General features: G+C 41.4%; 1 long non-coding RNA gene across 1 annotated transcript in view; it reads right to left on the reverse strand.

Moving 5' to 3' along the window:
* The window catches only part of LOC123279485 (uncharacterized), a 154,030-nt gene that overhangs the window by 16,184 nt on the left and 111,865 nt on the right, over window positions 1-25,981 (reverse strand). The window contains exon 3 of the long non-coding RNA XR_011496532.1: window positions 1,373-1,504. This is a non-coding gene — a long non-coding RNA (uncharacterized lncRNA). The remainder of the gene's footprint in view (window positions 1-1,372; window positions 1,505-25,981) is intronic.

The raw sequence follows: 25,981 nt of genomic DNA on the forward strand, positions 1-25,981 counted from the left end.
ATTTGAACCTGTCACCCATATGAGGCAACCCTGGGATGAAAATTCTCCAAGGAGTATCTTTTCCATTCAGAGGAAGGTTAGAGAGATTCAAGCTTGTTAATCACTTTCCTTTGATAATGAGTAGACTTTCCCTAGTTCACTGTTTGCATTAGGGTTCACCAGAGAAACAGAACTAACAGGATGTGAATATATATGGAGAGAAACATTTATTTTAAGGAATTGGCTCATGTGATTGCGGAGGCTTGGTAAGTCCAAACTCTTCAGGGTATGCTGGCAGACTGGAGACCCAGGGAAGAGTTGCAGTACCAGCCCAAAGGTGGTCTGCTGACAGAATTCCTTCTTGCTTGAGGAAGTCAAGCTTTGTTCTTAAGTTAAGGCCTTCAACTGATTGGATAAGGTCCACATGCATTATGGAGTGAAATCTGCTTTACTCAATGTCCAGTGATTTAAATGTTAATCTCATCCAAAAAATATTTTCACAGAAATGCCTAGAATAATATTCGACCAAATATCTGGACACTGCGTTCCAGCCGAGTTGACACACAAAATTAACCAGCAAACCATTTCATGAGAATGGGACATTTGAGGATCCTGATTTTATGCAAGGCTCTTGGTTCTAACTTTCCACCTCACATGGCAGCTCTTCATCTCTCACCCTGCATGGAGTTAGTCTATTTTTAGGCCCAGGTTTCTGAGTTCCACTTAAGATGACCTAATTCTCAAAACTTGAATTTTCATTTGGAAGCCTATTATTGCTCTCATTAAATTACTCTTCTCACCTGATGTTCTCGACAAAACCGGCTCTTTAATGATGTGTGGGGATTGTGGTAGTGTGTTTCCTTTGCCCACAGATTTCAGACCAAGTGATCTGGTAATGGATTTTTGCACCTGCAGTTCACACAGTCTTTGCTTGATATATTAAAGGGAATTCAAGTTAAAATGTTATCAGCTCGAAGAGCAATTATGATCTGAGCCCGTTGATTTAGGCACCATGTAAGCTCTGGCTTTATAAAACCATGGCCATAGATTAATCTGGAACCCACTACGGAGTGTGAATATCAGAGTCATTGAAAAGGACCTAATGGATAAATCTTGTAGTTGTATTAATACTAATGATGATGATAAAGCCACCATTTATGAGCACTTTCTAAATGTGCAAGGCACTGTGCTTAGTATTTTATGCATGTTATTTCCTTTGAAACCCATGGAGCCAGGAGCTCCCTGCTCCTGGCAAGAAGTAGGTACTGTTGTTGCCATTTTACAGATGGAAAAAACCAAAGCTTAGGAGGCTGCCTTAATAGCTAGGTTTGATTGCAATATCTCTGTGTAACAAACAATCCAAAAATCTCAGTAGATTTCAACAAGTACTTACCAGTCACTCGTGAGTCTGTGGTTCAGCTGCACCTTAGATGGGCTCAGCTCCAGGCTCCAGGCTTTAAGTTGCCTATTTTATTATCTCAGGACCCCACCTGCGGGCCCAACAGCTTCATGGAGAAGGCTTTTCCTACGGTGAAGGTTAGAAACTCTAAGGTGGGGAAGAAACTGTGTATGATGCCTTTTAAGGCCTCAGCTCCAAATTGGCACCCTGTCTCCCCTGCTCACATTCCATTGGCCATGGCAAATCCCACGTCCAGGCTCAGAGTCAATGGGGAAGGGAAGTAAACTCTACCACACAAAGACCAGGAATGGAACAATCAAGACAAATAATATTGCCTACCATGTTAGTCATTTATGTGTGCCTAGCCATAGTACTCTCTCACTTAGGATGCTTTTGAAAGAAAGAATGAAAATATTTATTGGGCATTCTGATTTGAGTGCCTTGCTAGTGTTGTGGAGCAGTCATGTGAAGTCTCCCCCTCTGCCCTTTAGCCCCCTACAGCCACCATCACATCCCTAGGGCTAATCCCAGAGCCGATACTCAATAAATATGTGTTGAATGAAGACAATGTGTTGAATGAAAGGCAACCAAGTAAGAAATTCATGAGGCTCATGTAAAATATTTGCTGTCCCTAAAGGACCTTTGTTTGAGAACTTGGCACAGACATTCACATCCCTTGATGAAAGACACCACTTCAGAGAGCCTACAGCAAGGCAGCTATTCAGTCAGATGCAAAAGCATCCCTGAGGCCCAGGAAATGGAGGTTGTCTACTGGGCCTTGCCTTGTGATAGGGACATAGGAAAAGGGAGGCCATCTGACCCATGCATAGGGAAACAGCTGAGCTAAAAGGTGGGTCATGAATTGTTTTTCCAGCTGGTGAAAATGGGGCTTTAGGCTTACACTTGGTGAGTAATCCATTAACTTCCACTCATACAACCCACACATGAAAGGCTAAAGACAGAAAACACAACAGCTTAGGAGAGGGGGCAGTAGAATGGATACTGACACAAGGAGTTACCCACAGAGCATTTCTAAAAGCAATGAGTGGGGACCAGGACACTTCTTCAACCATCATCAATTAGATAGAGCAGGTCCCCTTCTCATTAAAGCCTGGGAGGTCTATCAATCCATTTGAGCATAATAATGCAGAGGGCAGGTGGTGTTCCTGAGCTCTTTGCAATCCTATTTAGAAAATTAGAGGTGAGTCCTCACTCCAAAAATTTGCACTGAATAGTGCAGTACCAAATAAGATCAACACTGGCAAAAAATACAGAAACAGAATTGATGAAGATGCTCTACTGAAAATCCTAGAGTGAGAAGTCTGAGAAAAGAGACTGTAGAATTCTATGTATGAACCTCGTGGTTCACAAACTAGAAACCTATAATAAATACACAAAAAAATTAAGAGACAGGAACACAGACATAATACTAAAGAAAAGCATCAAACCACAAGGGAAATGAGCAAGAGAAGAAGAAAGGAACAGAGAAGAGCTACTAAAACACCCAGAAAAAAAGTAACAAAATGGCATGAAGTACTTTCTCATCAATACCTACTTTAAAGGTCAATGGACTAAATGCTCCAATCAAATGCCATAGGGTGGCCAATTGGATTAAAAAATAAGACCCATGTATATGCTGAATACAAAAGACACACTTCAGACCTAAAGACACTGACATACTGATAGTGAAGGGATGGAAAAAGATATTCCATGCAAATGGCAATGAAAAGAAAGCTGGAGTAGCAATACTTATATCAGACAAAATAGACTTTAAAACAAAAACTGTAATAAGGGACAAAGAAGGGCACTATATAATTATAAAGGGAAAAATCCAACAAGAGGATATAACACTTGTAAATATCTATGCACTTTATAAGGGGCTCCTAAATATATAAAGCAACTATTAACATACGTAAAAGGAGAAATAGCAACACAGTAGTAGTAGGGGAATTTAACACTCCATTTACATCAATGGATAGATCATCCAAACAGAAGATCAATAAGGAAGGATTGGCCTTAAATGAAACATTAGATCAGGTGGACTAAGTAGATATATACAAACTATGCCATCCAAAAACCATAGAATACACATTCTTTACAAAAGCACATGGAACATTCTCCAGGATTGATCACATATTAGGCCACAAAACAAGTCTCAATAAATTTAAGAAGATTCAAATAATACCTAGCATCTTTTCTGACCTCAAGAGTATGAAACTAGAAATCAACTACAGGAAGAAAATCAGGAAGGCCACAAAGATGTGTAGATTAAACAAAATGCTACTGAACAATGATTGGGCCAATGAAGAAATCAAAGGAGAAATAAAAAAAATACTTGCAGACAAAGGAAAATGAAAATACAACATACCAAAATTTATGTGATAAAGCCAAAGCAATTCTAACAGGGAAGTTTATAGCAATATAGGCCTACCTCAACAAACAAGAAAAATCTCAAATAAACAATCTAACAGTGCACCTGGAACTGGAAAAAGAAGAACAAGCAAAGCCAAAAATCAGTAGAAGGAAGGAAATAATAAAAACCAGAGCAGAAATAAATGAAATAGATACAAAAAAAAAAAAGAAAAAAGATCAATGAAATGAAGAACTGGTTCTTTGAAAAGATAAACAAAATTGGCAAACCTTTAGTGAGACTCAGCAAGAAAAAAACAGAGAAGGCTCAAATAAATAAAATCAGAAAGGAAAGAGGAGAAATTACAACAGACACCTCAGAAATACAAAAGATTATAAGAAAATACTGTGAAAAGCTATACAACAACAAATTGGATAATCTAGAAGAAATGGATAAATTCTTAGAATCATACGACCTTCCAAAACTGAATCAAGAAGAAATAGAGAAATTGAATAGACCAATCACCAGTAAGGAGATCAAAACAGTAATCAGAAACCTCCCAAAAAATAAAAGTCCAGACCAGACAGCTTCCCTGGTGAATTCTACCAAGCATTCAAAGAAGACTTAACACCTATCCTTCTCAAACTTTTGCAAAAAATTGAAGAGGAAGGGAAGCTTCCTAACTCATTCTACGAGGCCAGCATTACCCTGATACCAAAACCAGACAAGGACAACACAAAAAAAGAAAATTACAGGCCAATATCACTGGTGAACATTGATGCAAAAATCCTCAACAAAATACCAGCAAGTTGAATACAGCTATATATTAAAAAGATCATACACCATAATCAAGTGGGATTTATTTCAGGGATGCAGGGATGGTTCAACATGTACAATTCAATCAACACGATATAGCACATTAACAAAATGAAGAATAAAAATCACATGATCATCTCAATAGATGCAGAGAAAGCATTTGGCGAGATACAGCATCCATTTATGATAAAAACTCTGAATAAAATTAGTATAGAAGGAAAGTAGCTCAACATAATAAAGGCCATATATGACAAACCCATGGCTAATATCATTCTCAATGGAGAAAAACTGAAAGCTATTCCTCTAAGAACAGAAACCAGACAAGGATGTCCACTTCCACCACTCTTATTTAACATAGTATTGGAAGTCCTAGCCAGAGAAATTAGGCAAGAAAAATAAATAAAATGGATCCAAATTGGAAAGGAAGAAGTGAAACTGTCACTATTTGCAGATGACATGACTTTATATATGGAAAACTCTAAAGAATCCACCAAAAACTTTTAGAAATAATAAATGAATACAGTCAAGTTGCAGGATACAAAATCAACGTACAAAAATCAGTTGCATTTCTATATACTAACAGTGAAGTAGCAGAAAGAGAAATTAAGAATACAATCCCATTTACAATTGCAACAAAAAGAATAAAATACCTAGGAATAAACTTAACCAAAGAAGTGAAAGACCTGTACCCTGAAAATTATAAAACATTGTTGAGAGAAATTGAAGAAGACACAAAGAAATGGAAAGATATTCCATGTTCTTGGATTGGAAGAATTAACATAGTTAAAATGTCCATACTTCCTAAAGTGATATACCGATTCAATGCACTCCCTATCAAAGTTCCAGCAACATTTTTCACAGAATTACAACAAAGAATTCTAAAAGGTACTTGGAACAACAAAAGATCCCGAATAGCCAAAGGAATCTTGAGAAAAAAGAACAAAGCTGGAGGTATCACACTCTCTGATTTCAAAATATACTACAAAGCTATAGTAACCAAAATAGCATGGTACTGGCACAAAAATAGGCACACAGATCAATGGAACAGAACTGAGAGCCCAGAAATAAACCCACACATCTGTGAATAGCTAATTTTCAACAAGAGAGCCAAGAACATACAATGGAGAAAGGAAAGTCTCTTCAATAAATGGTGTTTGGAAAAGTGGACAGCCACATGCAAAAGAATGAAAGAAGACCGTTATCTTGCACCATAAACATGAACTCAAAATGGATTAAAGACTTGAATGTGAGACCCGAAACCATGAAACTTCTAGAAGAAAACATAGGCAGTAATGCTCTTCGACGTTGGTCTTAGCAGCATATTTTCAAGTACCACGTCTGATTGGGAAAGGGAAGCAATAGAAAAAATAAACAATTGGGACTACATCAAACTAAAAAGCTTCTGCACAGCAAAGGAAACCATCAACAAAGCGAAAAGACAACCTAAGAATTGGGAGAAGATATTTGCAAACCATATATCTGATAGGGGGTTAATATCCAAAATATATAAACAACTCATATATCTCAACAACAAAAAACCAACGACCCAAGTAAAAAATGGGCAAAAGATCTGAATAGACATTTTTCCAAAGAAGATATACCAAAGGCCAAAAAGCACATGAAAAGATGTTCAACATCACTAATTACCAGGGAAATGCAAAGAAAAACTACAATGAGATATCGCCTCACACCTGTCAGAATGGCTGTAATTCACAAGACAGGACATAACAAGTGTTGAAGAGGATGTGGAGGAAAGGGAACTCTCATACACTGCTGGTGGGAGTGCAAACTGGTGCAGCCACTGTGGAGAACAGTATGGAGATTCCTCCAAAAATTAAGAATAGAACTACCATACAATCCAGCTATTCCACTGCTGGGTATTTACCCAAAGAACATGAAAACACAAATGTGTAAAGATATATGCACCCCTATGTTCATGGTAGAATTATTCACAATAGCCAAGACTTGGAAGAAACCTAGGCGCCCATCAAGGGATGAATGGATAAAGAAGATGTGGTGTATATACACAATGGAATATTGCTCAGCCATAACAAATGATGAAATCTGGCCATTTGCGACAACATGGATGGACCTTAAGTGCATTATGCTAAGCGAAATAAGTCAGAGGGAGAAAGTCAAACACTGCATGATCTCACTGACAAATGGAAGGTAACAAAAACAACAAACAAATACATAGAGACAGATATTGGATTGGTGGTTACCACAGGGGAAGGGAGGAGGGCAAAAGGAGTGATTAGGCACACGTGGATGATGATGGATTTTAATTAGTCTTTGGCTAGTGAACATGATGTAATCTACAAAGAAATCAAAATATAATGATGCATACCTGAAAAAAAGAAGAATTCTATACAGTTAGTATATCAACAAGCAGGGTGCAGGAAGTGACAAGCCATGGATCAACAAGCATGGACCACAGAAAAGGATCCAAAGCTGATACATGTATGAGAAAGGAAGAGAAAAGAAATAACCTGGAGACTTTTCCCAGTCTCTCCCTACTGATGGCTTCCCTAATGGCTTATGGAGAAAGGATGGGGAGCTGACGTGTAACTCACCATAGACGGTTATGTGTTACTTGTAGTTTTCCCCCTATATTGTAATGATCATTTGCCTATCTGGCCTTGGATCTATTCTCTGCCCCTCTGCTGTTCTACTCTATGTGGCATCAGTCCCCTAAAAACTACATTTCCCAGGATCTCTTGTCCATTGGCTTCCTGTTAAGTTCAGCAAATGGGACAAACCAATGGGAAACAGAGAACAGGTGTGATCATATCTCTTGATGGTTCCAGCTTCCATTAGGCAGCTTCCTCCATGTTTCCAACTCCAAGGTTCAGCTCCACCTAGGCAGCCTTGGTTCATAGGTGCTGGTGCCACCATCTCTGCCCTTTGTCCCTCTAGCCCTAAGAGTGGTTACATCTTTCTAATCTCTAATTTACATCTCTGTCCCGTTTTCAGCTCTTCCAAAACCTCTGTAACTAGGTCCCTTTTTTAAAATTCCCTTGATTAAACTACTTGGCATGGGTTCTGTTTTCCATATTTTTATGGTTATGGTTACATTTTTCTATTTAGTCAACTATACGCGCTTCAACTCATAGTGTGGATTCAGTTCTTATGAACTAACCTATTTTGAATCCCAAGTGTCTTAACTCAGCTTCCCTAGAAGCAGAGCCTGAGATGAGCAAGTGACTTATTGGGGGAAAGCTCTCAGGAAAGGAAGAGAAAAACAAGCAGGAGAGGGCAGAAGGCAGAACTAATCAGAGATGTGGTCTCACCTGGAGTCTGCTTTAGCCTGATCCCACAGGGAGCTCCAGAGTGTGAACTGAACCACAGAACTGGTCCCTCCTGGAGGCAAAGGGGCTGGGCTTTGTAACTCTGTGTCAGTCAGCCAAGGCACATAAGCTGCCCAAGGGTGGTGGTAGTGGTGGGGATCCATAATCACCATTGGTCCAAAGAACCCTATGTAAGTGATGTACAGTTCTCATGCATCAGCATTATAGCCAACAGGAAGTGAAGATGCTTCCATTGTACAGGGAAAATATCAAAATATCTGCTATCAGTGGCTGTGAGACATTCAAATTCTCACCAGAGATTTGGGAGAACATTCAGAATAAAAAGTTCTGTCTGGTGTGACTTGAGTGAAGCTTTGCCTAAAGGTAGAAGTGGCTTTACACTATGTGGTCCCTCTTTGAAGATTGAAATGTTTTAATCAGATGTATTACCATGAGAAATCCCTTTTGCTTGCTACACAATCAAAAGCCAAGTACCACGGGTTATTCTTGAGATTTTTGCTTGCATCTGTTTCTCTCCACTTCCTGTATAAAAATCTTACTTCTAGTCCACATGGTCTCATTCCTGCATTGCTAGTCAGTTTCTCCATCATTCTCACACCTCCGATCTCTCCCCCTTCCATCTATCCTCAGTGCAGCTTCCAGTCTGATGGTGAAACGCTAATTCCATCACATCTTTGCTACACTCCCCCAGCTGAATATCTACATTCCCAATCTGGCCTTTCTCACTGTCTGTGGTTTGGCCCAACCTGCTTTCACCACTCTGTTTCCCACCACTTTTCGCCCCCATCGCGTCCTCCTCTGCTTCCATGGTTCCTGATCGTGCTCATTGATATCTTTGTTCCATCCGCCCAGCTTGTGCCCAGCAGCAAGCTAGGGTGTCTCATGAGCAGGAGCCAGGTTAATAAAGCCCAGCACGTATTACCGCCCACAGGTGAGCGGTCCTATTTGTTGGCAGGGGATGCAGGTGTTGCACTGAAATGTAAAACAACATAGAAAGAGGGAAGGAACAGCCCTTAAGGCAAATGCCTCAAGGTCATGGAAAGGTGTGGGCTTTAGGAGGTGAGCACAGAACCCTGCCAGTCTTGAGGCAGAGCAGAGCTGAATCCCAAATGTTTCAATATTGCAGAGCCAAACCAGGAATGGAGAGAGAAGCAGCAAGGAGAGTTCATCTCAAGAGCCTAGAATCAGGCATCTCACAGTCCAGTCCAGTCGGGCCTGTTATACCAGCTGTTCTAGTAGGATGCAGTGCTTGGTGCTGACAGGAAGCTGCTCACTTTCTGTCCAACTTAAAGCAGCATTCTTGATTAGACAGATATATGTTGGCAGGTGTATGCTGTTTCCCAGAGCGAGGCAGCAGCCTGTAAACACTTCTGGTTGGCACCTCCAGCCCAGAGCTCCGTGGTCTTGGCTAGGAGGGACACACAGCTCTAACAAGTCTTTTAACTCTCTAAGCTGCTAGTTTCCATTTCTGTCAACTAGGGAACAACATTACTGAGTTTATAGGTGGGATGTCTAGGTGAAAAACTGTATCTGCTACATGCCTGTGCCTAGCACAATAGTTAACACACAGTGGGTGCTCCATTAGTCTTTAGTCTTCTCATATCTGTCACATTTTCTTCCACAAGAAGTACTGCTCCCCTTCCCCTGGGAATGAACTTCAAGTGTCTGTACTAGCTCTGCCTCCCCAGAACCTCTTAGGCTTCCCCAGCACCAACCGTATTTTCCTATTGCCCACTCGACATGCATGGCCTTATCACAAACTAACAAGCAGTGCTGATTCAATTTATTGCCTAACCATCACTACGTGTGTGCCTTCTCCTGACCCTGCAGCATTATGCCATTCATCAACGGCGCAGACGTACCCTTTGCCCAACTTGCCTCCTCCAAATGTTAGAATACATTCCACACCAGTCCATCTTGATGTCTTGAGCTGGGACGATGGTTAATAACACTCCATTATTCTCCTGATGAAGGCAAAGAATTTACACTCTCCTCTGAATTTGTGAAAATTTGGAATTTCAGACTATGCTGGCTGAATATAGATTTCAAAATCGTTTTTCTTTTATCTCAAGTCCAACCCTCAAAGTCCAGTTGAAAAGTTGAGCTGACATGGTTTGCTTTTCATGACGAGAGAGTATCTTGGGAGATGTTTGCCCATTGGGAAGAAGAGCTATGAAAGCCCAAGAGTTAAACTCTGCCAGTGCAGCCACAGCTCCTCCACTGCTATGTTGCATTAGCTTCCTCTGCCTTTGAACAGTTGATAATATGAGGTGGGGGGAAGAGAGGAAGATAATACAGTCACCTTTTTAAAGTCAGCCTTGCTTTGGCTGTGAGAACTGAAGACTATGAAGATCAGAGCAAGTCCATATTCCAAGTCTTCAATGGACCATGTCCTTTGAACATGAAAGCCCCAACTTAGGCTCCCCCAAGGCATGGAATCACTTAAGCAATGGTCACCCTAGGCCCGTATCCAGCTGAGAATAAAGTCAAACATTTCAAGGCTCAAATTTTTATGAGAATGGGACATTTAACTACATGATATATTTCCAAAAATACGCTGAAGACCAGAGTGGGAGGAGACCTAGTGGCTTTGGTTTCACTCCAGATGCCATCCAGGGCTATATCTAGAGAGCTCTGCCTTTCCTTCCTTGTTGTCTACTGTAGGACTATCTGATCGATGTCACTCCAATAAAAAAGGGCCCCACCCCTTGGATCTTTTTGCCACTATTTCTTAATTTTAAAAAAGAGTGTGTTTTGGAAACGAAAGTTTTAGAAACTTTTATGCATCAACTCATCTGCCTTTTGTTTCCTTTCCTTTCCCTCTGGATGAGATATGTTCTGGGTACAATTCACAGAAGAATGTCTCACCTTCTGCCTTCTCACCTCCTGTGGTGTTTCAGTCTCCATGATTGGAGCTACTTACTACTGCCTCCAGACTCTGAGACCAATCCTTTCTGGATCTAAGATAATTAATGGGGTTCTAGGCCAGGTGTTCTGTTCTATCCGCCAAAGACTTGTGCTGGTCTTGTACTCCATTCCTTGTAGGGGGGCATCCCTTTGTTTTTTTGGAACCAGGCTGATGTTTTACACTCTACTTCTAGCAGCTTGGCTTTGGCTTTCTTTCTCCTACCTGCCTTCATTCCCACAGGAACTTACTTGTTCTTACCTATCCTACGCTACCTTTCTGACATTGTCCTGTCTTCTCATTTTCCTCCCATTCAGCCTCCTGCCAAGACATCTTGTTATTCATTCACCCTATATCTGGATACTCTATCCTTCTACCTCACCGTCCAGGCCATATGTTGCATCCTTTTTGGCTTTTCTGATTACTGCCAGCCTTTTAATATATTTCCAGTGCCTAAGATATCTGAACAGTCTGCCCTGCCAGACCTTGGGATCTGTTTGAATAAGAGGCTATGACTGAGCCTCAATGAACCAGCCATAGCTTGGTGTTTGGGATCAATAACTGCAAATGAGTGCCTGGAACTTTGGCCACTTTTTGATGAAGTTATGGTTGAGTTTATAATGGATACAGGGGGCCTGGGTTTGAGACTTGACTCCACCTTTCATATTCTGGGTCACTCTGGCCAAATACCTTCTTCCTATTTTCCTTATTTGTGAAATGACAGTTGAAGAAAGAGAATCCCTAAAGACACTTCCAAATCTGAAGTGCCTTGATTCCTGTACACTTTTGTCTGAGAGAGTCCTGCTTTCAAGGATTAATGAGCTCCTTGTGAAACTCATCAGTTTGGGTGGACAGAGCTGACATCCTGTGCTTGGTCTTTATCTAAAACTTGGTCACTTAACAATCATCTTTTCCAAATGGCATTTTATTTTGTGTTGCTTTGTTTAGAGTCTCACCAAATCAATTCAACAAATATCTCTTATATATTTGCTAAAGGAAGAATAACTTTGAGAATGAGATGAGAAATTGGCACACAGGTGTCTTCCTCCTTAATGGAGATGAAAGCACTAAAACTGCCACCTGGGAATCATTCCAAAGCAGCCAGAGCTCTGAGATGCCCCTGCCCTTGCTCTGCCTCTTGTAGACCTACGACTTGGGATTTTATGAGACTTTATATGTATATATTTCCTCTCCTTACAGGTGAAGAAAATAAAATCAGCCTAGAGCTTAGAAAAGATCATAAAGACCAGGGTCCTTAAAAGAGTAACTCTGAGCTGCTCCAATCAAGACAGGCTCTCCGCCATGTTTAACCATGTAGTCCATCTCCTTGTAGTAGGACTGGGCCAAACAAGGGCATCTCATATTTCTATAGCAATTAAAAACCTACATGTAGTTTTTGTCTACCTTATTTGAGCCCTAAAATAACTCTGTGAGAGAGGCTAGGAAAATATAAATATTTCTATTCCCATTTTTCAGATAAGAAAACTGAGGCTCAGAAAGATTGTGTGACTTCACCAAGTCACTCTCCCAATCCCTGATCCTACGTCCTCTCTCTTCTACACATTATCTTTTTTATCTGGGAACATGTGCCTGCCTGCTCAGCCATGGCCTGAGCCTTGTTTTGCAGCGATGAACAAAGAACCTCCTCAGACAGTTTCACAGATCATTTTCAGGCAGCTGTGGCAAGGACAATAAACACAATCTTATAGTTCAGGATGCAGAGGAACAAGCAAGATATGGTATTATATATGGTCACGGAGCCAGGAGCTCCAGATCCAATCCTCCTGGTAGAATGACAGGTGATTTCATAGCTCCAAATATATTTTCAGTCTTTTTCTCATAAGCTCCAGTTGTCCAAAGCTTCCAGAAGCATTTATGAGGTAGGAAGAGAGGTGGCAGGAGTGGTGCCTATTGCTACTTTGCTTTAGACAAACATACGAAATGAGACTGTTAATTCACCTGCTTCTCTAGCAGCTGTACTAGCCCACCTGGGTGGGTTAATAAGGTCTTTCTTTCCTCTCCTCTACTTTATAATAGGAGAGTCATTCTTGGGTGAACCAGATGCTGCAATTACTTGGTAAAATGGGGGGACCAGCCAGATGTCTAATTACTAAGTGAGACCCACATGCGTGTCTGCTTACCTCCTAATGTGTAAATACTCAGAGTCCTAATTATGGGGAGCAAAGTCCACATCAGCTCACAGACACACCCATGCCTTGCTCCTCCGAGGAGGACTCTGGGGAGGGCTTCCCACAGGGACATGGCGGGGCTGAGCCTTTAAGAGCTGGAGGGAAAGGATCGTCCTCCCTAACATGGCAGACTGCTGGTTCTCTGGTCTCAGCATGTCAGAGCAGGGAGTGCCCCTTAAGAACTCTACAGTAGGGGCTGGCCCTGTGGCCAAGGGGTTAAGTTCATGTGCTCTGCTTCAGCGGCCCTGGGTTCACCAGTTGGGATCCTGGGCACAGACCTACACACCACTCATCAAGCCATGCCGTGGCAGCATCCCACATAGTAGAACCGGAATGACTTACAACTAGGATATACAACTATGTACTGGGGCTTTGGGGAGGAAAAAAAAAAAGAGGAAGACTGGCAACAGATGTTAGCTCATGGCCAATCTTCCTCACCAAAAAAAAAAAAAAAAAAAGCATACCTAAAAATAAAAAAAAAGAACTCTGTGGGAACCTCCTGGTTGTAGCTAGAGGAAACCACAGACCAGAGAGGGGCACGCCAAGGGCCAAGGACAGACACAGCCCATGGATGGCTGGTCACACTTCCCCTCCCAAGGCAAGACCACCGAGGTAGCACAGACTTCCAGAGCCTCTGCACCTGCTGTGGCTCTGAGCAAGGGGGAGCATTCCAAAGATGCCTGCATCCCTTGTGGGCTAGGGACACAGGCAGGAGGAAATGGAATGCAGGAACAGACAGGGCAGACTACACAGAACACAGACAACACTCAGCTGGTCCCATAGCCTCTATTCTGAGACAGAGAGTGCTAGCTATCCAGGCTGACTCCCAAGTAACTAGGAAACCCAAAGGAAACTGGGACAGTGCTTGGCATGCTGATAGAGGCAGCACGCTGTGAGGCCTGTCAGGTGTGACTATGTGTGTTGTGTGTGTGAGCGTGTGTGTATGCATGCATGTGTGTGTGTGTGTACACCTTCACAAAGGCAGACAAAGTCCCAGGATGCAGGGACAACCTTCCTGTAAGTGACAGAAACTACAAGCTACTCCACAGGGCCATGGGTGCTGTGGGGACTCTGGAATCTTGCCTGCTGTACTTTGGAGGGGCGTGTGTGTCCAGGGCAACTTTTAGAGATTGTTTTGACTTCTCGAAACATTTTGAAGTTCCTTGGAAACACACTCTAGCAAATAGCAGTCTCTGCTAATGGCGTGCTATAGAGAGAACAGGACAATGCGTGAGCAAGAGGTCTCGGGACCTGGCTGCTGGGATCAGCTCTGTCCAGCATCAGCCCCTGTGCCATGTTCCTTCCAACCCCTGGTGTTTTCAGGAGGCTACACCAAGAGTTTCTTCTGTTTGGTTCTGCTTTCCTGAATAGGTTTGTAATTCAATTAGTTCTCATTTGTCTTTCTTTGAAACATGTTGCTTTTCCTCTGTTTTTACCCCCAGGCTGACTTATAGTTTTGGCAAAACCAGGACATTGAAAAATAAAAGGTAAAAACTGGAAACTCCCTTACCCCCAACACTTAAAATCTCAAAGTTCTACATACGATATCAGCCCCGGGTCTTTGGTTTTAATTAGATCAGAAAGACTGCAGACTGGGGAGCTGGACTGGCTTGCGGTCAAATCCTATGTTTGATATTTACTTCCAGGTACTTTGGGTGAGTTCCTTACCCTCTCTGTGTCTCAGTTTTCTCATCTGTAAAGCAGAGATAATTATGCCCTCCTTATTAGGTGTCCTAAGGATTAAATCAGCCAGCCACGTACAACAAGCAGCACATGGTAGCTATTCAACAAATGCCACTTCCTTCCCCAGCTGTCCTCTTGTCCTCTGTGTCCCTGTCAGCAGCTGTGATTCCCAGACATGGTTCACACGGCCACTATCCGTCTTCATAAAAAGCCTGACATGGGGGTTTCTTTTAGGGAAACTTGAAGGGATGGGGTGGTCAGGAGCCATGAGCATCTGTTAATCCAAGCATTTTAACAGATTTCCTTTGAACAGAGGACACCCGTATCATGTACCGTGTCCATGGGAGTTTTCATTCTCTGTAGAGAAGCATGAGCGTGTTTTGGCTAAGTTATGAGGCTTGGGAACCAAGCAGGCCTGGGATCATGTCCCAGCTCAGCCGTTTACTAGCTGTGCGACACTGGGCAGATCCTGTAATTCTCAAAACCTCTATTTCTCACTTGTGAAGTGAGGGAACCACATTGTACTTCACAGGGTTGGTTGTTATATTTATTAAATAAAATAATACATCTTGAGCCCTGTTTTAGTTATCTGCTACTACACAACACATCATCCCAAAACTTAGTGACTTGAAACAACACTTGAGGATTTCTCACAATTCTGCAGTCTAGGCTGGGCTCAACTGGTGGTCCTTCCACTCCATGTGGTGTCTATCGGGCTGGGATATCCAAGATGACTTCTTCGCTCACATGTCTCATGCCTCTGTTGGGATGGCTGGAAGAGCTAGGGGCCATCCAAGCAGCTCTCTCTCTGTGTCTCTCTATGGTCTATTTGGTGACTGGGGCTTTCTTACAGCATGGTGGTCTCAGAGTAGTTGTACTTCTTATTTGGCAGCTGGCTCCCAAGAGAAAGAAGAAGTGAAACTGCCAGACCTCCTAAATATTAGGCCTAGAACTGGCAATGTCATTTCCCTGCATTGTATCTGTCAAAGCAACGTAAAAGGCCAACCTAGATTCAAGGAAAGGGAAATAAGCTCCGTCTCTTCAAGTGAGGATCAACATGTGTGTGCAAGATGGGAAGGAATTGATGGCAGCCGTGCCTGGGGACCAGCTACCATAAGCCCTTAGTCCAGTGCCTCGAACAATAGAAGTCATGTTTTTAAATGCTTGGTTGAGATCAGATTGAGATCTCTGGACATATCAGAAAATGAAACACAGACTCTACACTTGAAATTTCAGAAGACCTTGGGATCTTCAGATGATGAACAAGAAATAATTCCAAGGAGACATTCCCAACGGAAGCCCCAAGAATGCCATGTTCCTCTTCGTTCTTTACATCTCCGCCCTGAGCCTATGTAAATGGCCTTCTCAGAGTGTTGTAACCAGTACAGAGGTCCTATTTGCCATAGGGATTCATGCAAATTAATGCAAAGAAACATGGGAACAGGTGGTTCTTGCAATATAGAGCAGAATGCCAAACCCATTTTAAAAGAGACTTATGGCCAGAGATGTGTCAGAGTAACTACAAGAAACCCATTTGGGTGAGAGATTTCTACTACAACAAGGAATGATTCTGTGTGTCTGTCATTCTGTCAGCCATTAGACAGTCATGGATATGGAAGAGGATATTGCTGCAGCAAGCCAAAGGTGGAGAGAACACGGATATTTTCATTAATTGGACTTCAGAGCAAACAGTGCAGGCAGGGCCTTCAGAAATGCCAGGTCAGATCTGCTCTCATCACAGAGCTGGTCTTCCACCCTTCCCCCACAAGGTTGGCAAAGTTGCATAATGTTCTTCTTAAATAAGGAGTAAGGGATAAAGCAAGGAAAGGAGTGGTTGGTGTGTATGCTCAAAGCCCAAAGATGATGACTAAGAAAAATTTCATTAATTTTGGAAAAATTGTTTGAGAACACAGACATATTTGCTGGGTGAAATTACCAGTTTTTGCTCCCACAGTTTATACCAGTACGTATATTTACAGGAGGAAGTGAAGCACCAGGATAATATATAATCCTGCCTGGTGAGGTTAGGCAAAATTTACAGTTTGCAGAGATAGGGGAGAGATTGCAGCTGTGCTCCATGGTCTGTGTTCGGACTCTGGACAGATTTAAATGTGTTTGGCTACACGGCCTTTGGTCAGGACGAAATTGTGAAGCAGGCACCTTTTCTCAGGCCCTTTCTCTCCTTGTAGTCAACAATGTTGTGTCGGAGTTGGCCTTTCCTTCTCCCTATTCCTGAGTGCCTCATGCTGTCATACGCAAGGTCTCTACTCCCATATCACAACAATTTGTATTAGAAGAGTAAAAACGAAAGTTTTTATTTTTAATCCGCTGGTAAAAGAATTTCTTTCAGGGAGGAAATTGTCTTTGCGGAGGAAATACCTTGATAAATTGCTGGAGGATGGACGGGAACACCCTGAGGGCGTGGCCTGGGAGGAGGGGAGGAAAGAGGTGACTAAATTGTTCTGTACTGGAAACAATCAGAAGCTGGAAAATAGGGAGATAGCATAGAATAGCGAATAAAATGCCAAGCCCCCTGAGGAGCTGGTGCCTAAGATGGCAGAAATGGTCCAGCAACTTTTATCAACAGTGTTAACTTCTCCAACAGCAGTTCCCAAACTTTCTTGGGTCACAGCACCCTTAGTGTCTCGTAATTTTTTCATGGCACCCCCCAGGCCAAGAGAAATACCTAACGGTTCTTTTATTAAGTAGTAAGCCCAAACAGCTTAATATGTCCTAACAACTTAGTAGCACTTTGAAAAACATAATACAAAATTAAAATTATTTGATTTTATTGTTAACTACAGTGATTTACCAGTCTGATGTGTACACCTTGGGTGGGTGCACCTCTGAAACTTTGGAGTCAAATTAGACACCCCCATCTTCATTTCCTGTTCCATGTTGACTTTCGCTAGGTATTTGCTTTTTATCTCAGCAACCCTAAACATCCAAGAGTCACAAAGACATCATTGAAAGGAATGCAGCGCAATCTACTGTTGAAACAGTGAACTACTTCAAGCTAGTCACTTGGACAGTGCTCGACAGACATCGAATATCGCTTTGCTTTCTTTGAAAATTTAAAATATCCTACGGCACCACTGTGAGTTTGCTGCAGTCTTGGTGCACAGTTTGGGAACCATGGTACTCTAGGATTCACTTTTAAGTTGGTAGTATTGACTGCCACGTTGTCCTTCTGTCTCTCCCAACTTCCAGCAAGTTCTAACACACCTGAAAAGGCCTTGTGTGAGTGTCTAAAAGTGGAGGACTATCAAAGATGGTTCAATGAGGCAAGCTGGGGACAGCATACACAGGTGGGAAGAGGAGGTGAAAACAGGTCTAGTTCAGCTGAGGCAGGAGCTCAGCATGAGAGGTGGCCCCGCAGACGTGACCTCTGGAGTCTTGTAGAAATCTCAGAGCGGCATTTCACTTTCTGCAGGATTCGGAATGGAATTTGAGCCAATCTCTTGACAGAATGACTATGGCATTTCTTAAAGCATTGAACATGTTTTATCTCAGTTGTTGGCAAGGTTTGTAGAGTATTTAATGTAAATTACCACCATTGCTTCGCCTAAAATTGGAAATGTGTGTCATGGGGACAAAAAAATTCCTTCTATAGAATCTATTTTGATGACAAAGAGGGTGAGGTGGAAGCCAGCCTTGAAGGTTATCATTTTACATTAATTGTGCAATAGTGCCATGCCAAACAAGTAATCTGCCCTTCTTTTGCTGAATCCATTACTGTGCCTCACTTTCCTTATCCTCTATGAGCTGTCCTGCCTGTCTGTTGTCCTGTGAGAGACAATAAGAATTAGCCCATATTTAGTGACCCGCTGAGTCCATACTGCCCGTTCCCAGGTCAGGGCCAGGTCCAAATCAGAGTTGGTAAACTTTTTCTGTAAAGAGCCTGATAGCAAATATTTTAGGCTTTGCAGGCCATACTGTCTCTGTTGCAATGAGTCAACTCTGCTGTTATAGCAGGAAAGCCGACACAGATGACATGTTAAGGAATGAACATGGCTGCATTCCAGTAAAACTTTTTTTGCAAAACTAAGCAGTGGGCCAGATTTGGCCCATGGGCTATAATTTGCAAATCTCTGGTCCAGGAAGTGACCACCTGTAAAAGACTGTGTGTGATATCTTTCAGTTAGAGACTGTGATGGAATACATAGCTACAATGAGTTTGCCAAACTCGAGGCTAAGGGCACAGTCTGCCACATCTGCCCAAGATTCAGACACAGCTGCAAATTTGGTGGTCCTCAGGGCCACCCTCACTTCTGACCAGGTGACTACAAATTCAGGGGTCTCCACAGACTCCCTCAGGTTTGATAATTTGCTAGAATGACTCATAGAACTCAGGAAAGTGCTATATTAATGAGAACCAATTAAATCAGAACCAATCAAAGTGAGAGACATGTAGGGCAAGGTCTGAGAGGGGCCCAAACACAAAGCTTCACTCATCTTCTCTCGTGGAGCTCTGGACAGGGTTCCCCTTTCCCACCTATGATGTGGGACAATACTCAATACTGCCAGCCAGTGAGGCTCACAGGAGCTTCTGTGTCCAGAGCTTTCACTGGGCTTGATCACATACTGACCACATACTGGGCTGACCTTCAGTCTCCAGTCCCTCCCGGAGGTTCAACCTGGAATCTTTAGTATCCAGCTCCTCCAGAGGTCAGAACTGACATGGCATGTTCCAGAGACCCCATTTTAAATCACATTCTGAGACCATCAGTGGTCAAAGGTCCTAGGCAAACGAAAACATTCCTATCAGGCAGGACATTCTAGGGGACTAGAGATCAGCTTCCAGAAGCTGAGGGCAAAGGCCAGAACTTGCTTTGGGTAAAGATAATTCTTCACTACAAAATAATATGTAACAGCTTGAAAATACCTTAATTTTCCCATTTATTCATTTGTTTCTTCATTTTTTAATTAAAGCAGCACATTTGTACCCTTCCAATAGCCTTCTAAATGGTCTCCCTGCTTGCATCCTTTCCCCTCAAAACCTACGTCAGGTCACATCACTCCTCTGCTCAGGATCCTCCAGTGTTTCCTATCCCAGACTAAAAGCCGGAATCCTTACAATGGCGTATGAGGCCCGGACGACCTGGCTCCCATCCTCTCTCTGCCTGGAGTGCAAGTATCTCCCAGAAATCCAGGTGGTCATCCCCTGCCTTCCTTCCAGTCTTTGCTGCAATGTCACTTTCTCGGTGAGGCCTGTTACCTTAGGCAGCTTGGGCTGCTGTAACAAGTTACCATCCATTGGATGGTTTAAACAACAAACACTTATTCCTCACAGTTCTGCAGTCTGGGAAGTCCAAGATCAGGGTGCCAGCAGACCTGGTGTCTGGTGAGAGCCCTCTTATTGGTTTGCAGATGGCTGTCTTCTTGCTGTGTCCTCAACGTGGTGGAGAGCAGAGAGATCTCATGTCTCTTCCTCTCTTATAATCCCCTCATAGTGGCTCTACCCTTATGACCTGATCACCTCTCAAAGGCCCCACTGCCTAACACCATCACATTGGAGGTTAGGATTTCAACATATGAATTTGGGGGTACACAAACATTCAGTCCACAGCACCTATTCGAACCACAACATCAAAACTGAGCCCTCCCCTAACCCCCTACCCTCAGCCCTCCTGATCCGCTTTACCCTTCTATGTTTTTTAAATTATTTTTTATTGTAGTAAAAAATGCATAACGTTAAATTTCCCGTTGTAACCGTTTCTAAGAGTACAGTTCAGTGGTGTTAAGTATATTCAGTGTTGTGCAACCAATCTCCAGAACTTTTTCATCTTGCAAAACTGAAACTCTGTTCCCATTAAACAACACTTCCTCATTCCCTCCTCCCCACAGCCCCGGGCAACCGCCATTCTATTTGTGAATGTGAATTTGACTATTTTAGATACCTCATGTAAGTGGAATCATATAACATTTGTTTGTTTGTGTGATTGCCTTATTTCAGTTAACCTAATGTCCTCCAGGTTTGTCCATGTTGTACCATATGTCAGAATTTCCTTTCCTTTTAAAGTTGAATAACATTCCATTGCATGTAGATACCACATTTTGTTTATTCATTCATCCATCGATGGACACTTGGGTTGCGTCCACCTCTTGGTTATTGTGAATACTGCTGCTGTGAACATGGGTATGTACCTTCTTTTTTTTTTTCATTGCATTTATTACTTTATCATATCATAAAATTTACTTATTTAATATATGTACTGCTTTCTGTCTGTGTCCCCTCACTAGAATGGAAGCTCCATGAGGGCAGAGATTTTTGACTTTTTGTTTTCTGATGTATCCCAAGCAAAACAGGGTCTGGCATGTAATACTCACTAAATAGCTAAGAAATTAATAACAAGCACTTGTCATGTACAGGCCCTGTGCTGGGCCTTGAGGAAGCATCAGCAAATAAGACATGGAATTTACAGTTTGGGGGGGGGGTTTAATAAAATTAATTGGCAGGTTCAAATTTGATAAAACAAGCCTACTTACAAGAATATTAGTTCTGCAGCTTACCTTTTTCTTCTTGTGGCTGCTCTTGCTTGAGTATCACTATCTCTGTTACGTATGTGTCCTAATGACCACAATAAGTTATTTCTATCTCTTCATTTAAATTCTACTTGATGTGAAGATATTTGAATAATTTAAATTGTGATTGAATAACGATTCTATTTTTATGTTATCTCTGCTGGAACATTTCCACCCACTGATCTGGCTTAATTGAAGGGTATATTGCAGGATTCTCCTAAATACTCTTCATTTAAGATTAACACGCACACGAAGAAAAGCTTTAAATGTTTTTCTCATCACACTTCCATAGAATTAATTGGAATATCTCTAAAAGGGAATTATCTGATTTCCAAAGTCCAGGTGATAGCCATTTTTTTTTCATCAGTATTTTTACTTGAACAAAATTCCAGAGTTCCTTAAAAAAAATAAACACCCTCCTGGGCTGCTTTCCTGGAAGCTTGCCTGTGGAGACCTCAGAAATTCGGTTCCCTTCTCTGGGTGTACATGGTCAGTGTGCTTGATTCTCCCTTCTGCTTCTGCATGATCTGATATTAAAATTATTCTTTTTACTCCATCCTCTCAGTAAATAGAAAAGTTTCTTTGTTTATCTTTTCTATAAAAAAAGTAACACGTGATTATTCCAGAAAACACAATAACAGAAAGAACGTACAGGACACTGATTGTTCCAACTGCTATTAAAACCTTGGGGAACATGATTCTAGAGCTGTGCTGTCCAAATCAGTAGGCACTATTCTCACACGGCTATCGAGCGCATGGAATGTGGTTCGCCAGCATTGAGATGTGTCGTAAGGGGAAAGCACACATCAGATTTTAAATATTTAACACACAGAAAAAGACATAAAAGACCTCAATAATTTTTATATTGATTACATGTCGAACCAGAATATTATGCATATATTGGGTTAAATAAAACATATTATCAGTTATATTAGTTTCTTTTTACCTTTTTAATGTGGCTACCAGCAAATGTAAAATTATATAGAGAGCTTGCATTATATTTCTTTTGGATGCATATTTCCAAATGCTGATCAGATGATCATTTTCTGTGCATCTCTATACATATATACATATTAGAAGAGCAAGATCATAGTACTTTCTATTTCATAATCCACATTCTTCACTTATTAATATATTATTGGCATATTTCCGTGTCTATAGATATATTTCTTCAAAATCATTTGTAATAGCCACAATATTCCATTGTAAAAATGGGCCATAATTTCTTTAACCAATATCCTATTATTAAACAGTGGAATGTTTCCATTTTTCATTCTTACAAAGAGCATGGTAATAAATATCCTTGAACTTACATCTTTGCCTATGTGAGTGACTATTTATTAGACTAAATTTCCAAAAATGGAATTCCTAAGTCAAAAAACATACATTTTTAGGACTTTTGTTACAAACTAAAAACTATCAAGTCATTCCTTAAAAATGTGGTGCTAATTTAAACATCAACAGGTGTACCTGGGTTCATTTCCTTATGGCTTTCCTTTACTGATTGTTACAGTTCAAAGAAAAATCTCAGTCTTCATTTTACTACTTCTATTATAAGTAAAATGGAAGTTTTTCACATTTTAGCACTTTCTAATTCATCTTTTGTAAACCAGTTGTTCATGTCTGTAGCCCATTTTTCTTTTGGAGAATTCATCTTTTGTTATTGATTTACAAGGATTTTTTATAGATTAATTATATTAATCCTCAGTCACACATGTTTCATATATTTTTCCTTAGTTTATTTGCCTTTAATCTTTTATGTTACTTTTTGATGTTTAGAGGTTTTAATCCTTACACAATTTTCTTTTAAGATAACTGCCCTTGAGCTTGTGTTAAGGAATTCCTTTCATACTTTAAAATTATGTGGTTATTCAAATATAACCTTCTAGTCTTCTAGGATATTTTTGGTGAAATGTTTTACATTCATTCCTTTCCACCATATGGAATCTATTTTGGTATAGAAATTATGAGGTTCATCTTTTGAAAACTAGATATCCCAACTCCACTTAGTAACAATCCATTCTTTCCTTATTGGTTTAAAAGTGAGCTAGTGTGGAAGGACTGAGTATATCCTCGGTCAAGTCCATGGAAATTTATAGAAGTAGGAAGAAAGAGGCATGTACTTGGGTCTAAGATAGAGGTGGGCAAGGATCAGGGTAAATCAGATGGGAAGATCAGCAAGAGGGGCACAGGCTGCCAGCCTTTGGCACTGCTCCCAGATGTGGGTGATCTTAGTTGGTCCTATGGTTTTAACCTGTTCTGAATCATGTATCATTTTAAAAATCTGAGTAAAGTTAAGATATCTTGCCCCAGAAAAATGTGCAAATATATCCAACTTTGTACATAATTGTGTGAGGTTTACAAACCCCCTAAAGTCTGCCCAGTGGACTTACTGGGATACAGAGACCTCAACATGAAGATCCCTTTTCCTCGTGGAAAGGGAAATTAAAGACCTAGAGGTAAGTCATACTCCAGAAAAGGCAGGTACAGAGGTGCTATTCCTCTCTTTGTGCAGCACATTGGGATATTCACCAGTCCCCAAACTCAGACTCCATTTCTCAGTCTCAGGCCTATGTTCCTACTGACACCATGTCTAAAATGCCATTTCTGCTGCAGTGGATATTGCTGGTTGCCTCTGCAGCATCCATTCTCCACCCTGAAATTCCTATCAGTAGCCATAGTTTTGTTTGGTTATCCACTCTCCCACTCCAGAAACAGGCTGCACCCTACCCAACACCAAGGAGTGGATCCTGGTTGACTCAGACCGACCAAGACACTATATCCTTTGACCCCAGTGATTGGCCTGGGAGTGAACATATGACCTAAGCCATCTGCTCAGTGGGAATTGAGGTCCCTTGCCTGGACAGAAGCTGAGGTAGTAGCATTCTCTCTCCCACTAGACACAAAGAGGAAGTAAAGGCACCACTTGCTGCTATCAGCCATCAACCAACCAACCTTAGAACAAACACAGCACTGTGGAAGGCAGTGTGAGGAGAATGCTGAGCCACCTGAGCCGTCAACCTTGAGGGCTGCCCTCACTCAGGAGTTCTGTTACTTGAGTCAATAAATTACCCTTGTTGTTTAAATTATTTTGAGTTGTGTTTTCTGTTCCATGTAACATAAGATTCCTAACTGATACATCCTGGCCTGCGGAAACCTGGCTTAGGTTAAGAAGAGAAGGCTTAAACACTGCCTTCTCCATGGCTTCCACAGTGAAGCCAGCTAGAAGGAATGCTTCCCTCTGATGCATCTCTCAAGCCTTTTGTTCCTGCCTTTTGTATCGTGTGAATACCCCTCACTAGATTGTACACAACTTGCAGGTCAGGAACCATAGCTCGACATCTTTTGTATCCTCACAACACCTAGCTGTCAGCTGGTGTTCAATGACTTTTTGAAATCTACACTAGGATTGCCTCCCTCCATGACCTGGTCTGTGTCTTCCTTTATCACTAAGATAAAGTTTTTTAAAAGGACTGAAAGAAAGATTAACAAAAGTTTCCCTGATGCCCAGCGTTTCACAGGCTGTGAGTTTCACAGGCTGTGATTCTCAAATCTGACTGTACTTTTCAATCACCTAGGGAGTTTTTTAAAACATAGATTTTTTTGGCTGGGTCAAGATGGTGGAGTGGTCTCATATACGTACTATTAAATGACAATAAAGTGGTCAGAAGATGATACATTAATACAGGAATGACAATGGTGAAGAAAACCAGAGACCTTGATGAATCTCTGGGTGGGGTGTGTTGATTTGAAAGAATGAATCAGAGCAAGGGGCATCACAATTCAGAGGGCACAGGGATAAGAGCTTGGCAAAACTGTTGGGTTTTGGGTTAGTGAGTAAAAAGAGTGGGAACAGCAAAGAGTCACAAATTGAAATGACTCCTACCTCTAGTAAATGTGGTGTCAGAGTCTGGCCCTAGGAGAGGAATTCCAAATAAATGAACAACATGCCTGACATGTGATGAAGAGGCTACACCTTTTGTCTGGACTCTTTCTATCTTGACATTTGAAGCCCACTGAGTGATCACCTGATCTCTGGTGGGCCCCTAAAATGAAGCTCGCTGGTTGATCCATCTGGTTCGCTCACACAGAGCTTACAGGAAAGCCTATGAAGGAAATGGACCTTCAAAAGGGGAGAGAATACCCTACCACTCATCCATATTAATTGCCATAGTTACTCTTTCATATATAAGATGGAACAACCAAGGTTCACTAGCTTTTGAAGTAAACAAGCAAAACAAAGAAGATGGGCCAATACGAATAGATAGAACAGTAGCCCCAGGGGAGCAGAAATAACTTCTGGAGGAGAAGAGAACTTTAAAGAAATCTAATTTCCCCCCAAAGAAAGTTAAGTGGCTACTGCATCCATTAAACAAGAACATGCATCTATAAAAAGAAGCAACAAAAGAATAAGAAAGAAGGAAACCAACAACAAAAAAGGAAACCTACTGAATGGGAGAAGATATTTGCAAATCATATATCTGATAAGGGGTTAATATCCAAAATATAGAACTTACAAAACTCAATATGAAAAAAAACTAACAACCCAATCTAAAAAATGAGCAGAGGATTGGAATAGACATTTTTCTAAAGAAGACATACAGATGGCCAACAGGAACATGCAAACATGCTTAACATCAGTAATCATCAGGGAAATGCAAATCAAAACCACAGGGAGATATCACCTCACACTTGCCACAATGGCTATTATCAAAAAGTAACAACTGTTGGCAAGGATACAGAGAAAGGGGAATACTCATATGCTGATGGTGGGAATGTAAATTGGTGTAGCCACTATGGAAAACATATGGAGCTTCCTCAAAAAAT

This window comes from Equus asinus, chromosome 21, assembly GCF_041296235.1.
Source record: "Equus asinus isolate D_3611 breed Donkey chromosome 21, EquAss-T2T_v2, whole genome shotgun sequence".
NCBI lineage: Eukaryota > Metazoa > Chordata > Mammalia > Perissodactyla > Equidae > Equus > Equus asinus.